This window comes from Epinephelus lanceolatus, chromosome 5 (assembly GCF_041903045.1).
Source record: "Epinephelus lanceolatus isolate andai-2023 chromosome 5, ASM4190304v1, whole genome shotgun sequence".
Lineage (NCBI taxonomy): Eukaryota > Metazoa > Chordata > Actinopteri > Perciformes > Serranidae > Epinephelus > Epinephelus lanceolatus.
Window position 1 is genome coordinate 16,202,582 of NC_135738.1, and position 21,493 is coordinate 16,224,074.

At 41.7% G+C, this 21,493-nt stretch overlaps 1 protein-coding gene across 1 annotated transcript in view; it reads right to left on the minus strand.

Moving 5' to 3' along the window:
- The window catches only part of cntn1a (contactin 1a), an 89,131-nt gene extending 67,844 nt beyond the window's left edge, over nt 1-21,287 (minus strand). Inside the window, exons 1-2 of the mRNA XM_033635354.2 lie at nt 21,152-21,287; nt 18,499-18,764 (exon numbers count right to left, since the gene is read on the minus strand). The gene's annotated coding sequence lies outside the window, so the exon portion shown is untranslated. The remainder of the gene's footprint in view (nt 1-18,498; nt 18,765-21,151) is intronic.
- Nucleotides 21,288-21,493: the final 206 nt, after the last annotated feature.

Sequence of the window (21,493 nt, forward strand, 5' to 3'; positions counted from 1 at the left end):
TCAAGGGCCTGTGATCAATATGAGACGATATCAGTAAATATTAGGGATGGGCATTTTCGGTCATTTCCACATTTGAGTACTTACATTAAATTATTATTGAGCATTCCAATACTTAGTGAACCTTTCCCTGATGCAAAGACTGGGGAAATAACGATGATACACAAGTTTAACATTACACAGCTTGCACTGCACATTCATTTTGTTTATCTTGTCTTGAAATACTTCCAAACATCACTCTTATGCCTGGTCACCATTTTGTCTGCAATGTCAGATCGAGTGATGTCTGACTAAAGACGCTGAACACACATCATTTTTGCTGAACAAATCTGTGCAGATATTCATAGACAGCAGTTACATCACTGCCTCCTGTCCAAAAAAAGTCTTCATAAAGAATAGGGTAATTATATATGTTTTCGTATGATTGTGAAAACTCTTAATATCGAATGACTACTGATGTCCAAATCGAGGTCTCGAGTACTTAAGTACTCATGCCCGTCCCTAGTAGATATTCTCATTGTCTTTTTCTTGACTGCCTGCCATTATCTGCCTGGCACTTGGCCACCGACGCTGTTTAAATGTTTAGACGGAGGCGTGCTTGGACAAAAATGGTGACACAGAGGTGCCAAGAGTATTTCAAAACAAAGGCAGATCTTAGAGATGACAATATGTATCTAGCTTACATCAGTAACATTGAATCATTGATCACTGAATTCATATATCAATCCAGATCAATGTATCATTGCACCCCCAATTAATCTTTTGATTATCTTTTCAAGTAGTTCTTTTTTTTGTCTATTTAATGTCAGAAAACAGCACAAAATACCAACATAATTCCCATCAGCCCAAGTTACATATGCAGATGTGCTTACGAACAGTCCATATCACAAAGATATTAAATACAATATCATTCAAGGTTATGCAATCTGGAAAATATTCCCATTTTAAAACATGAGACAAGTACATTTCTGCTGAACTGTTATCAAAATAGTTGCAGACTAATTTTCTGGCGATTAGCTTTAAATAGGATTATGCTGCACAAACAAGTAGAATGAGTCACTGTTCATTTTATTGAGCTGGAACACTCGAATAAGCTCGGAAAATCTTTTTATTTAAATAGAACACTGCCTTAAAGATACACCCATACTGAATCATATATTACAATATAGCTTTATTGCTCATGTCTGCTTTTTGAGTTGTCTTTCATGTGACAAATTTATGGTTTGTGTAAGGATTCAGAGTGAGCCAAGCTGGGCCTGTGTGAAACACATCACTGGAGCCAATACTTGTGACAGTTACAGTGACATTTTTGCAGCATTATACTGTGCTGTTACATCTATGTTCACAGCTTTATGCAGTATTCATGAGGAAGGGCTGCCCATACAGTAGCATTACTAATGATACTCCTGACTTTTATTCACATACTCACACGCCCACACACAGAGACAGAGACCCTGAGGATCCAGCCAACGGTGGTGAAACGAGTGTTCCCATCGCCTTCTGGCAATGTAAGCCCTAAGATATGAGCTTTTTTCTCTGGAGTGGAAAAATAGGTCTGACACTTAATTAGCAAACAAGGTCACAGCACAGAGCCCAGGTCCCACGTTTGTGTCTCTCACTGTCCTGGAGATTTGACACCCTCTCCCTCTTGCTTTCCCTCTCTCTCTCTCTCTCTCTCTCGCAGCAAAGCACTCAGATGCAAACACGCTCAATATAAACAAACATGATCTCATTCCCTCGAACAATAGATTATGGAAGTGAGCACTGAACACCAGGCTGTCTGTTAATTATGTCTGTACACCAAAGCATCAAGCCTAATCATAGAAAACAGTGTCCACTGCCAGCTAACTGCCCACTCCCTCCTTTTCCGCATCACAAGCAACATCTCACCTCTGGGTTACTCTGCTTCATTATCTACGTCTGCTCAGGAGATCATTTGAACAAACTACATGTGAGAAGTGCGGACTATTAGACGGGAACAGAGCTACTGTATGTGTAGACTGGCTGTAATCTTTACCTTCCTCCACAATGCTTTGACACACAATCAAACCAAACAATCCTCCTCACACTCCTCCACTTTCTGCAGCTTTGTCAGAGAAATTCGGCAATTCAAGGGTGAGTGAGTGAGTGTGTGGGTGGATATGTGTATGAATAAGTCGTGTGTGCACTGCACTGTAAGTGAAGTCAGCTGAAGAGTCCAGTGTTTCCTCGCCTCAACACTTGAGCAGACCTTTTCACCACAAGCAACACTGATTGTAAAATGGCAGGAAACAATGTAGGCTACCTTCCAAGCACATGAGAATATAATGACGGCTGAGACACAACGTAAATCAGTGACGGTCACAGGCCAAACAAGATGCTTTTCACTGCGAGAGACACAGCAACATCTTTGTGGAAGTGGGCGAGACACCAGCCACTCATTTACATGTATTAATGAATTCACTCATGTGTTAGGATACACATAACAATGCCTGAGAAATGGAATCCATCGGGAGCTAAATCGATGTCTGTCAGATAAATCTAAATCAGCGCAGCTGGATAACTCGCACTGTATTGATTCGTTAATGCCATGCAGATACCTTGGTATTATGACACCACATAATTAGAATGATTACAGAAAGACCCTCCTTTTCAGTGCTGCTGTTAGTGCTTATATTCCCCACTGTTTCTCACAAAGTCGTGTGTCACTTAAGGAATAATTAAGTCTGGTGTTATTCTGTTTTTCTCTTTTTGTGAACAAAGCCCATGAAAAGACCAAAACCAACAGTGTTTTAAGCCTCTCAACTGTCTGACTACCCCAGGCTGTGTGTGGCTCTCAGCCCCCAGCCCATTCATTCCCACTGAGGAGAAAGATATGGGTCCAAAATATATACTTTAACTTGAAAAAATGCAGGGTTTTTTGGCAATTATTTAACAAAAATGACTGCATGATGCTTCTGTCTGAGTATTTTTTAAACATGGATTTAGTTTGCTAGTGAACATTTACGGTTGGCTAGTGTATGTGACATAGACTCAAAAATAAGCTGCCCATGTTATCGGTAATGAAGGTACATGTCAGCCAGTCTAACAATGTCACTCATTTATGTGTGTGCATTTTTTTTCTTTTGTGTGATAGTACAGGTTAAGAGTGACATGAGGGGGGAAGAAAGAGGGGATGACATGCAGCAAAGGGTCATAGGGTGGAACTGAACCCATGCTGCTGCAGTAAGGACAAAGCCTTAGTACATGGGGGCACCCACTCTACAAGGTGCGCACCTGGGCGCCCCGATTAATGTTTTTTTCTGATTTCCGATTTTTCAAAAGTCTGATCTGCCAATTCCAATTCTGGCCGATTCTGATATTCTTTCTTTCAAGAACTATAATTGACAACATACACATACATACATACACAACATATTTGGAACTTTCCTTTAACGCCAGTGGAAGCTTGAAATAGTAAAAATGAATATATGATATATAAGATGGGTGTCTTAGGCATCCACAAAAATCTGAGTAAAAACTACAAAAAAACTTTTAGAAATTACACATTTGACTACTCAAGCCATTTTTCAGGATTGTGGGGGCGTGTCCAGCTCATGCTCGATTGCTTGTTCACTTTTCACTCAAGTAGCATTACCGTTTTTAATTTCTTTTCTGTCACTGGCATTAAAACATTTTGCTGTCATGGAAAAAAGTATCAAACCCCACTTGGCAACAAAGCTAACTAGACCAACCAGCAAACAGGGTCAGCCCAAATCTGTGTTTTTATTAAACTACAACCTCGTAGTGTGGAGCTAATCGTGGTAGCATTTTCCATTCACTTACATGAAACAGCTAGCATTAGCTTTTCTATGTGAAACTTTTGATCTTATTATCAACTACCTCAGTAGCCTGCAAGTTATCTTGTCTAATCAGCTAACTTTCAGACTAGGGTCGACTCCCATGTTTGTGTTTTGAGTTATACCTTCGAGACTAAGAAGCCAAGTATTTTAGCATCTTCCATCCACTTAAATGAAGCGGTTAGCATTAGCTTTGCTATGCTACACTTGTGAGCTACTTACTGACTTTGTGATTATTACAGATTTACATGGGATGAGCCAGTCTAATAGTTAGCTTAACACAGGTGCTTTTAAACCATGTGCTGCATGCATGTGAATGAATTACAACTTTTGAGAACGGGTTGCAGCAGCTCTGAAAAAAGTCATTTACTGTCTGTGCTGTTGTGTGCAACTTGATTCTGATAGAATAGTATAGAACATTACCAGAATGATCCTTCAATCTCTTTAGCATCTGTCTCATTGGGTGTTGCAAGTTCCCCCCACTTTCATTCCACTGTGATTTTTTTCTTCCTTTTTTCCACTTTACTGAACAGGAGAATCCCCTGGACATCATACCACTGGCCTTTCACTTCCGTTGCTATTGTGAAACCTCTCTGTTTGCACTAGAGTCTGCACAGGCCCTTATGCTGTGAAGGAATGTCCTTTCGTGCCATTAGGCAATCTAGCAGAGTTTTTAATGTTTGATCACAGCAATTACACTGAGGTTTCATATTGCCTAAATTTCAACTGCTCAGAATACAAACTAGCATACATTTTCATGTCCTAGTCTTCCCTCCTGATCAGCAGTGCTGTGTGTTTGAACAAGAACATTGTGTCTGGATGTGCCCAATAGCGAGATCTGTTTATTTTTTTTCTCAGCAGAATCTGTCCCTGTAGAGCATCCTGTGGCCACAGCTTCATTCACATTCTTACGTCAAACCTCACAGCGACATACAGACTGCAGAAGAACAGATGAAAATAGAGGCATAGGAAAGGCAGACAGGGACTGCAGACTGATGCATGCACTGGACGTGCTGAAGCTTTGGGAGTGATAATTTAATTTGGTGAAGCCAATGTGGCTGTTAACTCCCAGTGCCACTGTAGCTTTGATGCAACAGCAGCCCTACTGCTGAGGGCAGTAGGGCCCAATTTGCAGCTTGGAGAACTTGATAGCGAGCTCTGCAGATATTTGTTTACTTCTGATATTTCCCATTTCTAGATTTCTCTCCAAGGCAGATGTGGATGGATGACAGATTATTCCAGGAAATGAAAAAAAGAGAAACAAATCCCTTGCCACATATTCTCTAAACAGCATTGTTGTCTGTCTCGCATATGTATAGACCACAGAGGGTTTGGCAGAAAAGATTAACGCGCCCTTTTAAAGATCTCTGGTGCACCAGACACATGCTGAGTTGTTTACTTTGCTAACTTATCACTTAGCGGTTCATTAAACCAACTCAAACTCAATAAATCCCAAAAGAAATATCATAAATTCAGAAGTTGGGTAGGGGAATGTAAACACTCAACGATCTTACTGATAAATAAGTAATTAAGTAGTGAGTGAGGAAATATAATTAACACTAAATAAGGCTCCTCATTGCATTTATGAGATTTCAAGATTTTCTTAAGCAAGATTAGAGATTTCTCTTTCTGAGACTTCTGCAGAGGCACTTTGGGGCAAACAAGAGGCTCAGACACCTCCAGAGTTGAAAGTACACGAGACAAAGCCTGCTCTGTGAAGCCACTGACTGCCATACTGTATTAGTCCATGCCAGTGCTTTTAAGCAGTGCCATGCATATTCATGCCTACCCATCAGGAAGTCTTCCTCTACTACTTGTGCCACTGCAAGCTGCACAGTATCTCTCAATGGGTGCATTTATGTGTAAAATAATATTCCCCTGTTATTTGGCACTCATGCGCTCCTTGCTTGAATAGCTGCATATACTATTAAAAACAGTCAGCACGAGCTCTTGTGCACATTGCCAAAAACCTGAGCATGACAGCCGGCCAAGCTAATATTTGCTGATACAATACAGAATGTGAGCACGTGATCCAATTTACTGTTTCTCTGCTGGTTGTTTCCTTTGTTTTAATTAAAAGAGTCAGTTAATTTGTGAAGACTTTCTTGGAACAGACCCTCCACCATCTTATAGGCTACATTCACATTACAAACTTAAACTTAAACTATAAACAAGCTTTAATTCTCAATTACTTTCCCAGATCTTTCTGCCAAGACTGTTAATAAACATGTTTGAAATGACACATATCTGACCTCTGTGTGAACACATCTCTGCCCTGAAACGCCTCACATGCAACCAATAACAGCACACACATGTGCTTTGGAACAACAATAAAAACAGCTGCAAAACAGGCATTCGGGCAGTGCAAGCCTTATCTCTCTAAGTGATCACCATAGTGGGAAGGTCCAATGATGTCATTGTGCATAATGATTAGCCATGTGCCTCTGTGTGGGAGAGTGTCTAGCATATTTTCGAAGTAATGGCTCTTTGAAGCAATTTTATCAACAGCTGTTGCTGGTAGTTCTGTGAAGAGAGTGGTGAGTGCAGCTGGAAGAGGAGTCAGCAGCGTCACAGAGGAACAGTTTCTCCAAACCTTAGGGTGTCCTCAGTGCTGCCACCGCCACACTAAAAATGTACGCAAGCTGTCCCCGTGAGAAAGCGTTTGGCATTCAGGCTCTTTTGGCTAACGGCTGCAGCAGTGGTACGCCTACAGCATCCTTCTGGAACATTCTGACACTGCATGGTGTTGCGGGTCATCTGAGTCTAACGTGACAAAAACATGGATGTATGGGAAAAACACACATGAATGTCAATATGACCGTTATCACAGTGGTCACATGGACAGTGATCAGCTATTATCGGATTTGAGACCACATGCAAAAGTGGCCCAGATCTGACCGGAAAAAATCAGATTTCTGTGTCCACACAATTCTGAAAAAATCAGATCTGTGTCACACCAGATCAGAAAAAAACGGATTTGGGCCGTAGTTGCTTGTAATGCGAACGCAGCCATACATTCATGTTCGGAACACAGCGTCCATGTCAACAGACCCAGTCACCTGTGTTTACCACTGAGCACATGGCCACAGTCAGACGGCCTGCTGGAAAGCAGTGTGTGTGCCGACTGACAATGAGCACAGCCTGGGCAAAGACCTGAGTCATCTGGTGCCTCTTGGCCAAGTCACACCATGTGATCAAGGCTCATAAGGCAGAACAGGTGCCCACTTAAACAATAGAGGAGAACAGAGGGAGATGTATTGAAAAGAAGCGCTTAGAACGCGATGCCAGACCATGATCAACCGACTGTGTAGATAACTCTGCGACTATGATTAGGCTAATGTGCTGTCTCTTCAAACACTGAAAACTTCAAACACAAAACTGGTACATCCTGACATTACTTGGCTGTGTCAGCATAAGGAGGTACAGATGTGTGGGAGCTTTCTGGCATTCAGATCACAAGATTATTGCTTTACATAAGGAAATCATCTCCCCACTGTTAGGGAGCTGTTTGCGCATAGTCCGACTGCTGAAGACACAGCTCAGATAACAGCCCACGCAGCGATATGGTTTACAGCATTTCCAATCAAGCTTGTGTTCCCTCCAGAAGCAGCAAGCAAGCTAAACTAGGTTAAGAGACTTTTCATATATTATGCTTCAAACTGATGCTTTTGCTTGACTGCCCTAACAGCACTCACAGGGCCCTTTCACCTATATTATGCTGGGTTGTATTCACACCAGTGTAAAGTAAAACTACAGCATTGAGCACTAGCTTCATAACTTTTCAGAAGATTTTCAACTTTTTTTTAGCAGCATTTACTCTGCTTTAACACTATGAACAAATAACCTACAATAATTTATTCAGCAGATTTCATATTTCATGGTATTGGCAAAAAACGTTTTCAATCATTTCAGTTTTGAAGAGGATCAATAGCATTTTTAAGTTTATCCATTAAATATAAAGCTGCAGCCACGAGAAGGTTAGTTTAGCTTGGTAAAAAAAAGAAACATGGGGGAAACAGCTACCCTGTCTGTGTCCAAAGGTAATCTGGTGTCTCTGCTGGTTTCCTGTTATCGTGGAAATTATTAACACATGTAATAATAAGCCCAGTCATCAGAGGAAAAGGTTGACACAAGTAAAGTAATGTAGCATATGAGCTGACTTGATCATCAGGAGGCGGAGGGGATGCTGGACAGCGTGACTCCTCTATACCTGCCAAGCTGAAGGCCACTGCAGAATCCTGTTGTGGGTGTTTTTAGGAACCCGTCGCTGATTTTCCTGCTGCTTTTTAGCCCCCAGACGTGGGTGTGTTTTAGCGGCCCATAGTTCTTTTTCCAGCGGCTTTTCAGCCCCCAAATGTGGGTGTTTTTTCCAACAGAAATAGTGCTATAAAAAGCAATTGAATGTTACTGAGACATCACTGATTATCCAGCAGGGATTGTGCCGCCAAAACTAGGTATTTTAAGCTAAAACATGATCTTTTTCGGTGGCACGGTGGTGTGGTGATTAGCACTCCGGCTTCCTCCCACAGTCCAAAGACATGCAGGTTGGGGATAGGTTAATTGGTGACACTAAATTGTCCATCGGTGTGAATAGTTGTCTGTCTGTCTCTACATGTCAGCGCTGCAATAGTCTGGCGACCTTTCCAGGGTGTACCCTGCCTCTCACCCAATGTCAGCTGGGATAGGCTCCAACCATCCCGCGACCCTCAAGAGGATAAGCGGTTAGAAAATGTATGATCTTTTCCTATTATAACAAGGTTGTTTTTGTGCCTTAATGTAACCACAGATTAACCACAGGGCTGCTGAAACATAAATTCAACATATCTGCTACACAACAACCTACAAATGTGGCTTATCCATGGATCGCAGAATTGAACAATGCCAGTATTTTATTATTGCACAATCCAAATAAAGGAAAACAGACCTTGAACACAAGACAGCAGAAGTTAGAAGAAGAGTCAACCTTTCTCCTCAAAGAAAGAAAGAAATATCCCTTACAGTTTTTCAAGAACAAAGAAACACTTTCTGATGTGCTGCTTTCCAAACCTAGAAACTATTCAACCAATGGCCATGAGCTATGCACGCATTGCTCACGTACTGACATAATCTTATCACATATACACTACGCATAGGACAATATGAAAACTTCATGTCGTGACTGTCCTCTCCAGAATAATTGTGATTCACACAGTATCATCCTGATAATCATAAACTTTCATTCTAAAAAAATATTCTCAGTTTTGTGTTTTGTTGAAACCCCTTCGGTGGGAAATGTGATTTAGAAGTTATTAAGCTGGAAGCCTAATATATACAGCTTGTTGCAGCATTATTTTTTTGCAAACTTTTCATTTCATTGTAATGGAGTCAAATCATAATCTGGTTGGTCATGGGTCAATGTGAATAACATTAAGTGCTCCAGCAGTCGCTCCGAACACAGAGTAGCTTCCACCCCCACTTCAGTCATATAGGAGAGCACTGTTTTGCTTTGTCTTGTTGTCCTCTGTTGCAGGGGAATTAAGAAAAGTACAACCCCTCCTCCCTCTATTTATTGTGCATAATTGTGTGTGTGTGTTTATGAGTGTATGTAGGGGTGTGTGTGTATGTGTGCTTGCCTGACTGTGACGCTGTGCCCTTCGCTCCTTCTGTCCTCCACACACTATGGCCCTGTGTGTGCAGCATGAGTGGAGCTGTGTGTTGCAGATAAGAGTCAGAGTACTGCAAAGGCGTGTGTGCGTGTGTGTGTGTGTGCCTGTGCGTGTGTGTGTGAAGAGAGGACAGAAAAAAAGGGGATTCAGTGCTCTTTCTCCCAGTCAGATTCACCTCTGGATGCCCTCTCCTACACTCACAGTCATTACACCTTCCTCATGAATAATCCAACTGGTGACACTGGCCGCTATACGACTGACACATTTCACTACGAGGCCCACACATACAGTATGGAGGCTGTCCACCGCCGTGTCCACGTGAACTCTGAACAAATGCCATATTAATATGCATGCATGGCTCTCTGTGGAATAATGAAAGAGATATTTTCAGTCGAGCAGGGAGTTGATGTTGTGATCTTTGGCACCTCCCTCAGTCTAGACTGCCAGTAATGAGAATAATAAGGGAGGTATGTTCACTCTCATCTTCATTATCAGCCTGTTTACTGTCTATATAAATTCCTTTACAGTAAAGAAAAGAAGAAAGAAAAAGAAGAAAAGATCTAAAATTCTCTTTCGATCCATTTCGCCCTCGACCTCTATCTCTTGGCATAAGGATGACTCGCTCGAACAGTAGTCTGACTCATGATAATTAAGAGATGAGAGATGAATCGCATGTGTTATTTTTCATGGGTTAATATTAGCCGCTTCTTCTTGGGGGCGATTTGCTGTTGCTAAGTAAAATTGTGAGGATGATTTCAGCAGCATGAATTAGCAGATTGCAACAAAAGCTCCTGCAGCTACGAACCAAGCCAGGGAAAAGAATCTGCAGCATAATTAGTGCACAAATCTCATGCATAAGTCAGCCAGATTCCCTCAGAATGCTGGGTTCAGATCTGAATAATTATATGCCAACCAAAAAGAACAACTTTTGTTCGGGGACGTTTTAGGGTAGTTTGTCGGAAGCCATTAGTGCTGGTGTATTGTCCCACTAGCACTTACAGAAAACATGACGCAGATGGTTACATCACCTTGTAAGTTTGTGAGCCAGATGTGACAGTGTTGGCATGACGTGGCAGTTGGCAGGGCAAGGCTTTATACAAAGAGTACCCTGCTTGGACTGAGGAGGCCTACATAAGAATTCTTTGACCTCTTTTATCCACACTCATTAGCTATGCAACAAGAGGGTTGATTTGAGACCCTTTGAGAGGATCCAGAGAGAACAGGTTTGTTAGTGTGAAACGGAAAACCAACCTGTTTGTCGTGCTCGCCCACAGCGAATGCTAATGTTGCCCACATCAATGGGCTCTTCTTGTAGAGATGCAGCCTTGGGTCCTGGAGCTCGGAGGCTGACCAGTGAAACACAAATGCACCGGCAGCGCAGCGAGGGAGCCAGGAGAGGACAGCGGCAGCCCACAGCCCAGAGCTTGCACCAGCCACAGCTTTTATTTCTGGTTACACTGATCTAAGGAATGAAGGGGGAGCTCCAAATGTTTTGTTCTTCTCTGTTTCTCATTATACCCCCGACCCCCTCCTTCTCTCTCTCTCTCAACTCATTCTCTTTCTCTGCCTTTTACATCGCCAAAGAGCTGAACTGAAAAACAACAGGCATTTTCAATTAAGTGCTGCATCTATACAGACAGGCTGCAGCCAGGAGTCAGTCATAACAAGCAGCATTAATATACAATCAGCTTGCGCAACACAACCCATATATGTTTCAATTGATCCTAGTAAAGACCTCTCAGTGTCCCGTACATGACAGCATCCAATGAATGATTTAAAAATACAGTGCATAACACATTATTTGAAACCATATCACAAAATAGGAATATCACAGGATGTGTTTGGATGAAGCTGTGTAGCAACGAAAATGGTGAATCGAAGCAAAATTGATAACACGAGCGTTAAATGACTATGGGTGGTCTCAGCAGAAGCACTGCAGGTAAACAAACAGGGAGACTAAATAATGGGCATAGCAATAGCACTTGCTGAGGCCCCTAGTGCTATGCTTCCCATCTCTGCCAAGGGTAATGGGATTTCTTGGGTTTAAATGCACTTCACTCACTCTGTGGAGCCAGTAGGAAGCTAAACTATTGATCCACAAACAATTTAGCTGTCCAGCTGTCCAGAGAGAGGGAAAACAGGACGCCCCGAAATGTATAATGAGGCTTCCCGAGAGCTCGGCTCCCTCAGTATTCACTGCACGTGCCAAGAGGATTCGCCTTTGGGCTCTCTCCGCGATTAGCCCTCTATCCATACACTTCTCACACATACGGTCCCTCCAGCAGAAGACTAAAGGTCAACCAGCTAAAGAAGTAGTATTTATCTCACCAAGGACGCTTTTGATTAGTGTAAGAATCCCCTTTGACCCTCTCAATTTTTCATTATTTTCTGGCGGGGAGTTCATGACTCTAGTTTAGTAGGCTATTGCAGTAACATGGCCGACCTGTCAACCACAAAGAGCATGCATCATCATTATGACGCAACATACGCTGAGATAGCACGAAACACAACAGTATACATGATAGGTGATGGTATAAGCAGAGGAGTGTGGTTATGCCTGGGAGCTGTGTATGCTGAACTAGCATGTAGATGAAGTTGTGTTCTTGTCTTCCACACATGCTCCCAGTGCCATAGCAACAGGCCTTGCTCAAAAGCCCCAAGAGTGGCTTGGCCCCAATGAGGAAGACGCTTTCATACCTAATTGGACACTTCCCTGCACCATCGGCCTTGTCCTTTATCCCCAGCACTATAAGACAACAATGCAAGCGGTTGAAACTACAGTAAGCTCTCACAATCCCACGATAAACACAGATTAAATAGGATTAAATCCAAAACAATGCAGCCCATTACTGAGAATATCAATGACAAAGGATACAGAGGTAATCTAATCTTTAAAATGATGCTAAATACTAGCTTTCATGTGAAGATTATGGAATAAATTACTGTCAGGGGGGATACGGTTGTATAGGTGAGGTTTTGCCAGCATCAAAGGTGGTGCTTATTTCTGTTCCAACCTTTCATCATCCAAAACGTCTCCTCCACCAAAGCTAGCCCTTAATTTTGCTGCTTGCTCAAAGGTCTTCACAAACAATCTCTGCCATTCATTATGATGTGGATCACATGTTTTGTTATGCTGTGAAAGAAAAGAAAAATCTCTCAGCAGATGAGGAATTTGATTGTTACTAACAACTGTAGAAGTTTTCTACATTGCAACACTCTGGCTGAAATCCCAGGGAACAAATCAGACACACGTCACCGATTTTCAGATTGCATGAAATTGAAAGTCATCTCGTATGGGACCAAAATAGCATGTAGTGTTGTCTGACTGCACAGCTTCTCAGCAGCCCTGTAAACAATGCATCTGACTGCGCCTGGGAAGGTGCAAAAACAGATGGCTCAAGACTCCCATGTGAGAAGTCAGTCCACTGTGTGCGACACTGTATTTCTGCTCAGTGAAATGTTGAACAAATACACAAGAGGTAATCTGACACTTTGAGGAGTAGTTTAATTAAGACCCGTTCACATTAAGATGCTTAAAGTTGACTACTTAATTAGGAAAAACTGTCCTGTGAACTTGTTAACCTTGCAGTACTGTCACTTTTACTTCTTATCATCATTAAACACAAACCTTGTTTAGTACGAGTTAACAACAAGCAAAATGCAATTAGCTGGTTGACGGGCAAATAACACTCGATATTACTACGGAAATTGAATGCGTCCCAGCGAAGCCAGATAAGGCTGGCCCAGCTAATAAGCAAACAAACTGATTTCTGTGCTGATATTGGAATGAAGGGAGTCAAATATTATCTGAAAAAATTAAAAAGGCTGATGGTGCTGTTAACAGAAATTAGCAGGCGAAGGGCACACATTTGTAATCTCCTTCTAATTGAGTGCATGAATCCCAAAAGATTTGCTTTGATTGTAAAGACTAAAAATATCTCGAGCAATGAGTTAGAAAAATGAAGTAAAATCTTATCAAATATAACCTAGTAACCGATTTTAATTGCTCTTAAATGTAGCCAAAATAATGTCTTAACAACTTAAACTCAATATATTCTTAATATTATTTGAATTGTGATTTTGAGGAGTTGCCGCAACAGACAAAGGCAAACCTTTCACTGAATTTCTGTCACTGAACCTAAAACTTGTACCCACTTCGAGATAACACTCTGATGACATTGATCAATGTCATCCTACCCCCCCACCCCATGAGTGACAGGGGGAGATACCAGGCAATTTCCGAACACGACCAGCTTGTCTGGTCTACATTATCTTAATGGAAATGGAGTAATCTGATTTTGAATAAGACATCACTTTGGCAGACAGACAAACTGTAGGAGCCACAAGAGTCACAGAGGAAGCTCAGCACCTTATCAACAAAATCACACTGATAAAAAGAAGAAGAAGAGATTAAATGTTCCATGATAAAAGGCACTCTAAGTTATATCTTTAGGGGAGTCTGGTTTTTGATGTTTTTACAACCGAGCCATTTCTGCAAAATCTTTTTTTTTTTAACCTTGTCAGTAAATGAATAACATCTTTCTCCAGGAGCTTTAATACTATAAATAGACAAAAAGCCAGCAGTTACAATCAAATACATCTATTTTTATCTTCAGCATTGTGCTTCATTTGTGTGAATCAACAAAAGGCCATTTCTGCAGGCTGTATTTTATCCTGATCTCAGATATGGCAGGTACAAATCACGGACTGCAGGAGAGCTACTGTAGATGAGCCACATATGCATTTGTGCACACACACACTAAAACAATTTTAATCCAGTGTGGCTGAATAATTATTCATACGGGGTCTGCCTTTAAAAGTAACTAGCCTCCTGAAGTGCCGGGAGCATCTATTCGAGATCATTAGATTCAAGTAGGCAACAGTGGCCCCAGAAATAGAACATCAGCCTCGGCAACAAAACCTTATTCAGTCAAAGAAAGTGACTGGTTTGAGAGAAACAATCTTACACATATAAAACAAAGTAAGGTGCTTCAGAGATCCAGCTGGCTACGAATGCTGACAGCTCCATTATGGCTGCAACAAAAGATCATTTTCATTACCAGGCACTTAATCTGCCTGTTAAATTCTGTATTGAATTTCTAAGTCAATAAAATGCTGAAAAATGCCCATCACAGATCAATTTACAACATCAGACAAGAAATGCTTCAATGTCTTAAATCTGAGAAGCTAGAACCAGCAAATATTTGGCATTTTTGCTATTGGTATACAGTATCTTTGAGGTATCGATCGAGATAACCAAGCAGCAAGTAGAATCAAAAATTCTCCATTCAAACAATACCTACAATCGATCGTTTTGTATCTAGCTCTGTATGGTTTTGCTTGCTGCAGGTCACTGCAGGCATTCTTCAAGTTAATGCGACCTGTGACTGGACTACTACTGCAGCAGCTACAAGACATATAGTCTGCGGTGTGGTGAAGTTAAGTGCTGTGTATTAGATGGAGTTGGCAGTTTGGCGTGTCAAGATGCCACCAAAGCATACAAAAGTACCTGAATGCTTCCATTCACATGATGGGTATCAAATGAAGTATAACAAAAGGTATGGAATGAAATACTCTGTTGTTGTCGGTATCACTTGAGGGTACTGGTATTGGCACTGGTATCACATTTTTGAACAATACCCAGCCCTAAATGAAACCAATTACTTTTCTGTCAATTGATTAATTGATAAGTCACTTCAGCTCTAATTTTGCAAGATGATACTGTCAAAAGAACTGCTACACTTACAGTTTAGTCTAACACTGCTCACATGGATAGTCAACAAGTGGGATACAAATGTGCACTGTTCATATGAGTTTTTCCCCACTTAGCTCCGTCTCCTACACATCAGATCTATAGAGTCACGTGCATGCAGAGAGCACGGAGCTGTCCACAGTGGGGGAATCAATGGTAGGTCTGGTGCAAACTGCATTCAGACAGCCAGAGATGGCAGATGGGGACTGAGGCCCTTTCTGCTCCTCAGGCATGAACAGTGGAGAGGTCTGTCTCCAGGCAAACATAGACGACGTCATGTCTCTGCCTCACTGCCGTACCATTAGTGGATCTCGCTATTGATCGCCGGTGTGTAAATTGCTGAGCAATCTAAAGGAAGCATCAGGACGAGAGCATTGCATGTTTTGTCAGCAGGACAAAGGAAAGCACTTGTACATGCAGTGGAGACAGTTTGCAGCAGTAAGGGCTTGTGTGTGTCTCTTCGCACAAATGTCCATGTGCATAGGCTGTCTCATCTTGCCATATCCTCTCCTTGTGCGTTCAATTTAACAATGAAACAAGTCTGCAGGACGTATTCCCTCCATCGTGACTGACACTCCAGTCAGTGTGACAGAACAAACATCGCCTAACAAACTATCCCTGTTGCTGGCAAATGCCAACGCTGCCAATCAGTTAAGAGTCCTTTTAAAAATCGCACGCAAAATCTGTCTTCCTCTCTTTAACTAATGCTTTGACTCTTTGCCCAAGAATTTGTCGCCCAGGGCTCAGAAGGACATCTGGAAACAAATCTAATCTCCTAAAACGACTCTGAAATTACTTAATCTTAAATGGCAAACATCCAAGGCTCTGCTTTGAGCACCCACATAATGCTGCTTGTATAAAGACATTAACTGAGCTGGAAAATGGAAAGATCATTGTCTTGCTGAATATTAAAATAACTTTTCTCTCACACATTGCACAATTTTGCAGCAAACATGCATACACCAGATGAGTGAAAGAAATCTCTGTCACCTGTGTACTCATGTTCATAAGCCACATGCTGACCTGAGGTGAAGTGGAGATGGGGATGTTGAAGACAGCTCTATTTTCTGCCTCAGGTGGGGTTAGCCTGTCTGCCCCAATACACGGCAGATGTGTGTGACTGAGGCTTCAAACCAAAGGAGAAGTAAGTGTGTGGCTATGTGGAATCATTTCACTGTGACACTAATGGAGGCTGAGGCTGTAGCCTTAAAATGCATCACAGAACAGCCACATCCTGCAAGGTACTGTGTTATGTAAAAAGCTCCTCGTCATGCAGGCTCCTCAAGCCACTGCAGCCCTACAGCCAATATGCTGGCGGGGGAACACTTATTACAAAATTCTAAACTCTATATTCAGACATATTTCGTTGCGGAGCAAGGGTGGGGGGTAAAAAATGTAAGACGATGCCTTGCACGGCGCAGTATAGGTTAGCCTACTTCCGAGCAGAGTAAATTCATTCACCTAGCATGAAGGAGAGGGACCGTCCTCAGGGTGTACACAGGGCAGCACAGGATGCATTAGCAGCAGTCAAGCTTACAAGATTCATAAAGTGCTCCACCTGACAGGCGGCCGCGGAATTCCTCTGACATTTTGTGCCACGTTTATGGCTCTGATTCAATCAGGACAAACACACTGTGAAGAATATCACACATGGCACTGAATGGTAAATAACGCCGACATGAAAAAGTGTCTAAAAAACATTTCTGTGCGCAGCGCCCAGGAGCAGAAACAGGTCAGACATATATCAGATGATTGTGTGAAAATATAAACATTTTTATACTGAGTAGAGAAGTAACAGGTGTGGGAACAGGAGCCCCACAGTCAGATCTTACAGGAACTGCCATAAGACCGCTTCATATACCTACCTTTAATATGTTAATCTGAGACAAATAATCCAAAGCACCAGATGCTGATTCAGCCAGCTCTGCCTATCACAAAAGCAAAACTACTCAAGAACTATAAATAAACAAATAGGCCCATAACGTGTCATAATTGCCTTCTAGTTTTGACGATATTGATCACTAATCATTAATCATATGCCTAGCGAGCTCAAAAAACCACAGTGGAAGGTTGAGGTGGCTTGAGGTGGTTGAGGTGGCTTATTGTAATTGTACTCTACTGTCTGCTGCAGGGAGCTATGCACTCAAGCCATTAGTCAACAGCATTACGAAAACCATAAATGTGCTTGCATGTAAATAACAACGCATTATGTGGTCATATAGGCAAACATCTTGAGTTGCAGACAGACGTCACCACCATGTGGCTTATGAGTCACTGGGGCTGTTTACTCAGATGGATGGGTTTAAAAACAACTTCCAATCAATGAGTCTCACATAGATGCAGAACACCAATGAAAAAGTCAAAGAATTGCATCTGAGATTTTTGTAATTCACTGTGAATTTGTGCATAGTTTCATGACTTGTGTGAGGTTGCCATCATCATTTTCACTGTCATCAATGAGTGGATAAGCATGAAACATTCTTCTTTGCCATTAATTTCTCTAGGACTTATAGAAGTCCCTAGATGATACTTTAGCAACATGTAGCATGAACAGAAGCGTCTGGTGAGTCATGACGCGCCCATGACACCTTCTCCAGCACCTGACATCCTGACAGAATAACCCTGCTATGTGCCATTACTAAGCACTCCGCCTCAATCTGCCAGCAAAGATGACAGAGCTGAACCATATGCCTCAATCGATCGCGGCACTAACACCAGGACATGCGTTTTAGTTCCACCCCAGATGAAAGTGTTTACAGTCGTCGGCTGCTTCCTAATCTTCTGGCTGTGAGGCAGGCGGCAGTTTGAATCATCGGTATGTGCGGCGCTATTAGACTATGGCCTCTGGCGTGGTCTAATGAACGCTGAATTTAATTCTCAGACTTAATGCTTCCAAGCAGATGTGCCGTATGCTGAAATATACCCTTGCATCTGCTGTGGGCATCGACTATTTTTTGGGAGGGAAGTGCACGCCAGGATGTGCAGCAGATCATGTAACAGCAACATCCCCATCACGCCAAGATGTGTCAGATACTGCACACAGTATCTCTCTGCATCTGTCAGCACGACACACAAAACATGCAAAATGCAGTTTCTTCGTAGCCATATCGTCCAATTCTGCATTGCGGAGGGCTACATAAGCTCCATCCCATCCGCGCATCCCACTCAGTCTGTTGTAAACAACACTGATTTTCCCAGCTGTCAAAACGCAGCGCCCGGCTTCTCTGCTAATAATGTCAAATAACCAGTTCCCACCGTGTCCGCCAACTGTTCCCCGTGTCCTTACCTTCCGTAGCGGGCAAATGCGTCCGTCCGTGTGTCCTTCACGATGCTCACACCTGCTCAGCACCGCATCGCCGGGCGCTCAAGAGCGGGGAAAGCAACTGACAGAGCAGCGGTCCTGTCCCCGTGGATTGGATGAAGGGTTATAACTGTCAACTTAGGGGGGCGCTAGTCCTGCTTGTTCCACAGGAGCAGGGAGCAGGGGCTCCCACAGTGGTGGCCGGGTTCCTCCTGAGAGCCATCAAGGGTTCCCCAACATATGAGGATGACCTGAGGGACATTTGAACAAGTTAATGCATATAAATCCTTTAATATGTTTCAATCTACATGCAATGCAATAAATCAGATCACCTAACTTTGCCTCAGTATGTGAGCTTGGCTGGCCCATTACAGATTAAAATTACATTTTTATTTTATACTCTTATAAATCCCTCCTATTTTAATATAATCTTAACATTTTAAGGGGGTTATACAACTACGGTATTTTCTTATAGTGTATGTTTAAGCGCTCATAATACTATGTAATATCTCTTTTGATCAGCATTGACTGTCAAATCCTCCTGAGATCACATTTTGGGTTTACTTGACCTTATACTTCATTTTACTTAACCTAAGTTGTTGTCCTCATTCGTGGACACTTTTAGGTGCCATCTAGTGGTAGTAACAGCACAATACACAAATACACGTTAAAAACAAGATGGCAGCCTTCTCTGCCAAGTTAGTCTGCAGCCGATCCTGACACAAAAGTGGATACGTCCAAAACGTGATCACATTTTATGATTTACACTTGTTTATTTATGATTAATAATGTTTGTAGATTGATATGGCAACATATTTGACCAATTTTAGCAACAGTAACAAGCTAAGACACTGTTAATTAGGAAGTACTCATTTGAGGACACTGGGACTTTATTCATCTTGTTTGGAGACATTGGGACTGAAGTGGCACTGACATTGCTTAGTTTTTTATACTTATCAGGTACTACTTATCCCAAATACCTAGTAGAAATTAGAAATGCATTCCAAACAAAAGTTTGGGTCTCAGGAGGATATCAGGTTTAATTTACTGTAATATCAGTGCACTCTTTACTTTAGGGGTCCTCTCATGTAAGAGCCCAGATTGTGTGTCTATTCATAGGCTGGCTACATGTCATTTAACGGGGAGATACAGACATATACTAACATTTCACGCTATCCAAAATATCTACGTTAATGTGTATTGAATCATATTAATATAATTCTACAGTTTATAGCAATACAGTGTGCCCTGGCCACCTCCACTAATGATTGGAACACACGTGCATTATCCTACCATTATTCCAGCAGGAAACTACTGAAAGACTATCTGTTATTAGGTTCAGTATGGACTGCTGCAGAATATTCTGTAAAATATGGACACAGTAACATGGACTGTTTGTGCACTGAGCAGTTACTGTCCATAATGTGTGTCATGGGACAATAAGGAGTGAGGGGCACAGAAGTGAATGGAAGTGACAGGGGAAACTTGACTGTGATGTTGATTTACAGATCCACTGTACTGTGATAGTTTGTTCATGCTTACCTCGTTAGAACAAAATCTGTAAGGGTAATGAGTTATTAATATTTTCAAAAAGTGTTACCTGCGTTATGAAACTGAGAAGTTTCTTAAGTCTTAAGGTCTTAAGTTGTGGCATTTAAGTAATATAACTGGAGTGTTTTCAGTTGATATAAGTCAGATGTCTCGAGAGAATAAAGTGAAATAACACAAATATTTTTGTGTCAGAGAAATTGTGTAACATTCTGCTCAGGGTTAAACTACACTAGAGTTTACATGCTTGTGCTGTTAAAGAGTGGAGCGTGATGAGGTCACATGGTCTGCAATAGTCATGTAATGTAATGGTAAAACCTGTCAAAATGCACCTAAAACCATTTACTTGTCCTAACTGTTATGAGAAAGCCATTGCCATTAAGTGAGATGTTGAATTCAGGAGGGTATCTTTAATATCGCAGTTATGAGTTGAGTTTTGTTGCAGTGCTCAATAATCATTATGGTGCAGTAAATGTATATTAATGTTGAGGACAACATTTAACTTGCGGGGGAGGACTGTGGCACCTGTAATGATCATTTTTAGAGTACTCTTTTTGGTGACATTGGTACATTTGGTTTAATAGTTTAATAGCATTTGTGATTCACAGTGTGTGTATCACTCGCCAGTAGGTGGCAGTATAACCTGTCTATGACCCTAATAGGACACAGAAGAAGGGGTGTTGTTTAGTCTGGCCCATGTTGAAGTGAAAGTGAAGTTAATAAAACCACACTTTAATACAGCCACATGAGTGCCATTGTTGTCTGGATGGTGTAATAATAGCGGGTGTTAGCTTACTGAGGTCAGCTGCTAGCTGCTATGTTAGCTTACTAAGCTAACTAGCTACTATGTTAGCTAGCGTTCGCGTTAGCAAGTTTGCTAGCTAGCATAAACGTTAGCCATCTTTGTTTGCTTACTAATAAGGTGTAAAGCACCCCTTTACTCCAGGTTTTCACTTAAAAATGTTTTTCAAGCATCAGACTAGCTACTAAATTACATTAACAAAAAGCTAACTTGATATTTCTGCCACCCTAGGGGCATAAAATAAAATGAAACCAGCGACAAAAGCCTCAAAATATTGCAGTTGCCTACCTAACGTTAGCCTTCAACTGAAGTCCTCTGTCAGGCAGTCTGACAAGTTTAAGCTCAGTATCAGCTCTCCCCTCAGCTCTTTTAGGTTCTCCTTTAGACTCCTGAGAAAAATATGAGTCTTTGAGAAGCTTTCTGCTAACTTTGTGTGGTGGGCAGGGAGCATACATAGAGTTTATCAGAGCTTTGTTGCTGGACACTGTTGCAAATGGCAGTTGGTGATAAGACCTGGTACTCCACTGTAAATGTGCAGTCATACAAGTTGAAGTTTATAGAGGCTAAAAAACTGTTTTGTTCAATATTGTCAAAAAATATCAGCACATCCTTTTCCCTAAATGGACAGAA